We start from the raw sequence: 6,047 nt of genomic DNA on the forward strand, positions 1-6,047 counted from the left end.
GGGTAAGCTTGAGTGTACCTGCAATGTGGTTAAATGAAGTAGACTGTAGAACAGCTATTACTCTGTGGCAAGTCCAAAGTATTCAGTCATTTTATAAGCGTAGTGGTCATTCTGCCAGGCTTGAGTAAAACATTCTGGATAAATGTCAGCGTTTATTTTATTTATTTTAAATATCGACATGTTTTTTTCAGGGTAAAAATATGAGATTTCTCTACATTACAATAACTCACCATCTACTCAATTGTATAGCAGCTTATACATTTAATACATGGTAAGGTTTCCTCGCGAGGAACCCTGAAATATTGCAAACATTTAAATAAAATAAATTCTCTGTTCCTTCATGTAGCTAATAGATTACATTTATTTGATGTAACCAAGTATACTATTGCTGCACCTTCATTACTTAATGTCTCCTATTTGTCAATATATTTACACAAAGTTTGGATTTTTGTCAGGGATATTTTCTGTCTTCTTAATGTCCATCCATGTATGAAGTAGGGCTGCAACAACTAATCGATTAAAATCGATTATAAAAATAGTTGGCGATTAATTTAGTCATCGATTCATTGGATCTATGCTATATGCGCATGCGCTGAGGCTACGTTTTTTTTTTTTAACCTTCATTTATAAACTGCAACATTTACAAACAGCTGAGAAACAATAATCAAAATAATAGGGGTGTAACGGTACGTGTATTTGTATCCAACCGTTTCGGTACGGGGGTTTCGGTTCGGTGCGGAGGTGTACCGAACGAGTTTCCACACGGACATATTAAGTAGCGTACTGCACGTTGTGTAAACAATACTCAAAATGCCGGACATTTGAGGCATTTAAGAAACACCGCCCTGACAGCCTCGCAAAAAAGGACATGTCTGGTGAAAAGAGGACGTATGGTCAGTCTATCGTAGCCCGTTAGCTGGTGAAACCGATCGCTGCTAGCATGCAAGCAGCGACCGGGCTAGGTCCTGACCATACGTCCTCTTTTCACCGGACATGTAGTAGTAGTGAATTATATGTCCTCTTTTGCGGGGCTGTCCGGGCGGTGTTTCTTAAATGCCTCAAATGTCCGGCATTTTGAGTTAGGGTTGCGTGTATTTTCAATGTACGTTCAGGGTTAAGAAGGTTAAAAACAAAACACATTGTGTGCGCAGCAGCATTGGTGAGGGAGGGGGAGAGACAGAGAGAGCGAGAGAGTTGTGATAAACGCGCTTGCGTCGTCAGGCTCTGCTTTTTATCCATAGATTTATCACATTTAATTTTTTATTATCTATAGCAGGGGTGTCAAAAGTGTGCATTTTTGTAACATTTTCCTTGTTTTATTTGGCAAGTTGAAAGAACATGGCGCCAGTATGCTGTTTTTTTCCAATAAAATACTGGAAAGGATAGAAATGTAGTTTGTCTCTTTTATCCGATTATTAATCGATTAATCAAAGTAATAATCGACAGATTAATCGATTATCAAATTAATCGTTAGTTGCAGCCCTAGTATGAAGTTATTAATTGAATCACGTACAGGGATTCCCCGAGACTGGCAGGATAGGTGGGGGTGTGGTCACCATGACATCATTGCGTAATTTGCTAAATGTGCTATATTTGTTCCTTTAAAAGTACACATACATTTAAAGACAAATCTCTTATTAATTAGTATTAACAATTTTTTTAAATATTCTTTTGCCATAGTTTCAATTGTTGCTGCTTATTGTACAATGTACTTGAGATTTTTGAGGTGTCTAGAGACTTAATGAGTTTGTTTTAATTAAAAACAACCAGCAACAAATCTAGCATCTATTTATGGTGTTATAAAAATGTAGTCGTGTTTAAAGACTCGACTTCTGTCCCTTAATGTGTCTGATGAAAGGCAGCGAGCATGACGTCATACTTGCTTTGCACTGGTGTTCCAATTGAACTTTCTTTGCCTCAAAGCCGCCACTGTCCTCTTAATATTAGCACATTTTGTAGATGGCTGTCCACGGGTATATCGAGGTTATATTAACATTTTATCAACATTGCCGATATGCTGACACGCTCCAGACAATGGCTTGTTTTGTTTACATCCGCTTTTGGCAGAGCAGTTTTCGGTAATCAAGTCTTTTTTCTGTGGTCGAGTTTTGGGTACATCACTTGTCAATAGTGCGCAAATAATAGGCTATATATATATATATATATATATATATATATATATATAAAATCAATTAATTCTGTAACGACCAGCTGGTGTTAATGTTTTACGTTTGTGTGGATTTGATGTTACTTTTTCCTATGTTTCAAATGAGGAATGAGGAAGTGTTGTGTGTCCTTGGAAGCGCGGAGACGAAAGTGTTTACACAGGTGATAAAACCTGTTGGAATTGAGCTGTTTATCATAAGAATGGTAATAAAAGTTAAAAATAGCGTCAGACTTTTGTGTGCTTCTGGGGGCTACAATACATTATTATTTTGAATTAAAAAACAAACTTTTACAAGGTGTGGCGGTAATGAAAATGCCATGGCGTCACGCCACATTCAATTACATTAAAGGGGAACTGCATTTTTGCTCATCGTTCACAATCATTATGAGAGACATGACTGTTACACCTTTCCTGCTTCCGGCTCCCAGACCGTAGTCGAGGAGCGCAGGGGAGACGTTTCTCCAGGGCCGATGTACTTTGGGGGTAACACCCTTCACTTTACCCGGTAGTGGGTCTTTACAGCTCTGGACTCCAGGGTGAATGACGAGGCCGGCAGTTTGTTACAACTTTGTGACTTTATTGGTGTCTTGCACGCAGCCATCCGCACAACTACTAGCCCCTGCATGCACTCACTGTTACCGCTCCCTCACCTCTCTCGCCCACTCACTGACCTCACATATCTTAAAGGGCCACACACACACACGCTACTCTCATAACATGACGATGGATGTTTTTTTTTTTGACCCATTGTAAATATCAAAATTGCGATCGAGTCTGCTCAATACTGTCAATGAAGCCCCTAAAAACATCCAAACACCTTCATTAGGGTTTTATATACATGATGTAAGTATATATGTGATGTAGTAACAGGCACACTTATATCATTTAATATTTACATATTTTGCTCATTTCAAGCATACACGGCGCATTAATTTCCAAAACGCATCATGTTTGCTTTTTTTCCCCTTTCATCACTGCTCACCGCAGACTGAGTGCCAACAGACATAAAACATCACTTACTGTACAAGGTCTGCTGTCATTAGCATGCCAACCGCTAGGATGTTCATATAATCCCATTTTAGATGAAAAATGTCTCATAATCCTCGCAAAGATCCAGGGTTGGGGAGCTGTGGACCATTTGTGTCGTTCTCGCCAGTTCCAGGTCTTAAATGGCTGACAAAGTGTCCCAAGATGTCGGATTAAATCCTCAGCCCTATACTTTTCAGGTGGGCTGTATGATTTATGATCTACAATAAACTTCCAAGGAGCAGGGAAGCAGCAGACCCTCCATCCATTTCCTACCGCTTGTCCCTTTTGGGTGTGCTGGAGCCTATCTCAGCTGCATTTGGGCGGTCTGATGTAAACATAGGCACACACGATAGTGATCACGTCGCTGCTATAAATAGTTTGTCTTAACACTTCTCGTAACAATATCACTATTACTTGGTTAATATTTAAGTCACGAAAAGTAATTGTATTGTTGGCGCTTTTTGAATGGTTATCAGATTTTATGGATGGAATAGAGGACCTCCCATTGGCTCTGCTGTAAGCAGACTTATTTACGCTTATTTTAAATATTTAGAATGCATTTAAAGAAAATTCCATCCGTCATGTCTTTCATGATTGTGAACAATAGGCAAAATTCCACCCAAAAAGTGCAGTTCCTCAAGGGAAAACCTTGACATAACATGAAAGTCGCCGTGCTACTTTAATGAGCCCCCAGTCTTTGCTGTGGATGAAGGATTGTTGCTGCAGTAGCAAAACAAAACTGCAGTGAGAGGTAAGGTACTTGGAAAATGTAGTAAGCTTAGCTAAAAGTTACTCTCGATTAAATGTAGCTAAGCTACAGGGGAAGCTATCCATCCCCGATGAATTGTAGCAAGCTACACTACAAGCTACATTTAACATTTCTATCTATGGGCCCACATGTATAATGTTAATGTAACGGAGTGTACAAATGGAACCAATAAGGGTTCATTACTATTAACTATCGGTCATTTACCCTACAACTACCTCCAGGGGTCCTTGCACCCCAATGTATTTATTTAGTTTGCCATTTTCTCTGCCTACAGTAAAAATCAGGATCTATCTATATTTTGACAAAAAAAAAAAACGACGTGTGTGTTTGGAAACAGTTGGTAATGGTTATGTGCAGTAAAACTTTTCATGAACTCAACTCACCTTGATGTGTGTTCCTTAATTTGTGTTTGACGTCTTGGATGAAGAGAGCAGTTATGATTTTAGTTTACAGTGTAAATAACTAAAAACTAAAGGTTTTGGGCACTGTTTTCTCTAAATGCATGCATTTGTCTAAATATGGATAAGGACATATGCGGGTTTCCTGCATGTCATCTTTATCACTAAAGCTAAGCTACGGTAGACAATTCCTCTGCCATTTTCAAGTATGTTTTTTTTCTTTTTGAGTCATCAGCTTGAAGCATGCCTCATGTGATTGCGATGATTTTGCTTCCTGATTTCTTTGACCCACCTTATCTTGCCTCTGATTGGCCAGTTCATAATGTTCCGCCCTAACCTTAGCCAATTGACTCATCATACAAACATCAACCTATCATGGATTTTCTGTGTATGGAGGTTCTCATTCATCAAGTCATTCTTTTCTCCGTACTTTTTGGGCCCAGATGCACCATCCATCCATCCATCCATCTTCTTCCGCTTATCCGAGGTCGGGTCGCGGGGGCAGCAGCCTAAGCAGGGAAGCCCAGACTTCCCTCTCCCCAGCCACTTCGTCCAGCTCTTCCTGTGGGACCCCGAGGCGTTCCCAGGCCAGCCGGGAGACATAGTCTTCCCAACGTGTCCTGGGTCTTCCCCGCGGCCTCCTACCGGTCGGACGTGCCCTAAACACCTCCCTAGGGAGGCGTTCGGGTGGCATCCTGACCAGATGCCCGAACCACCTCATCTGGCTCCTCTCGATGTGGAGGAGCAGCGGCTTTACTTTGAGCTCCCCCCGGATGGCAGAGCTTCTCACCCTATCTCTAAGGGAGAGCCCCGCCACCCGGCGGAGGAAACTCATTTCGGCCGCTTGTACCCGTGATCTTGTCCTTTCGGTCATAACCCAAAGCTCATGACCATAGGTGAGGATGGGAACGTAGATCGACCGGTAAATTGAGAGCTTTGCCTTCCGGCTCAGCTCCTTCTTCACCACAACGGATCGATACAGCGTCCGCATTACTGAAGACGCCGCACCGATCCGCCTGTCGATTTCACGATCCACTCTTCCCCCACTCGTGAACAAGACTCCGAGGTACTTGAACTCCTCCACTTGGGGCAAAATCTCCTCCCCAACCCGGAGATGGCACTCCACCCTTTTCCGGGCGAGAACCATGGACTCTGACTTGGAGGTGCTGATTCTCATCCCAGTCGCTTCACACTCGGCTGTGAACCGATTCAGTGAGAGCTGAAGATCCTGGCCAGATGAAGCCATCAGGACCACATCATCTGCAAAAAGCAGAGACCTAATCCTGCAGCCACCAAACCAGATCTCCTCAACGCCTTGACTGCGCCTAGAAATTCTGTCCATAAAAGTTATGAACAGAATCGGTGACAAAGGGCAGCCTTGGCGGAGACCAACCCTCACTGGAAACGTGTCCGACTTACTGCTGAAAATGCGTACAGGGAGCGGACTGCCACAATCAGACAGTCCGATACCCCATACTCTCTGAGCACTCCCCACAGGACTTCCCGAGGGACACGGTCGAATGCCTTCTCCAAGTCCACAAAACACATGTAGACTGGTTGGGCAAACTCCCATGCACCCTCAAGGACCCTGCCGAGAGTATAGAGCTGGTCCACAGTTCCACGACCAGGACGAAAACCACACTGTTCCTCCTGAATCCGAGGTTCGACTATCCGGCGTAGCCTC

This window comes from Nerophis lumbriciformis, linkage group LG01 (assembly GCF_033978685.3).
Source record: "Nerophis lumbriciformis linkage group LG01, RoL_Nlum_v2.1, whole genome shotgun sequence".
NCBI lineage: Eukaryota > Metazoa > Chordata > Actinopteri > Syngnathiformes > Syngnathidae > Nerophis > Nerophis lumbriciformis.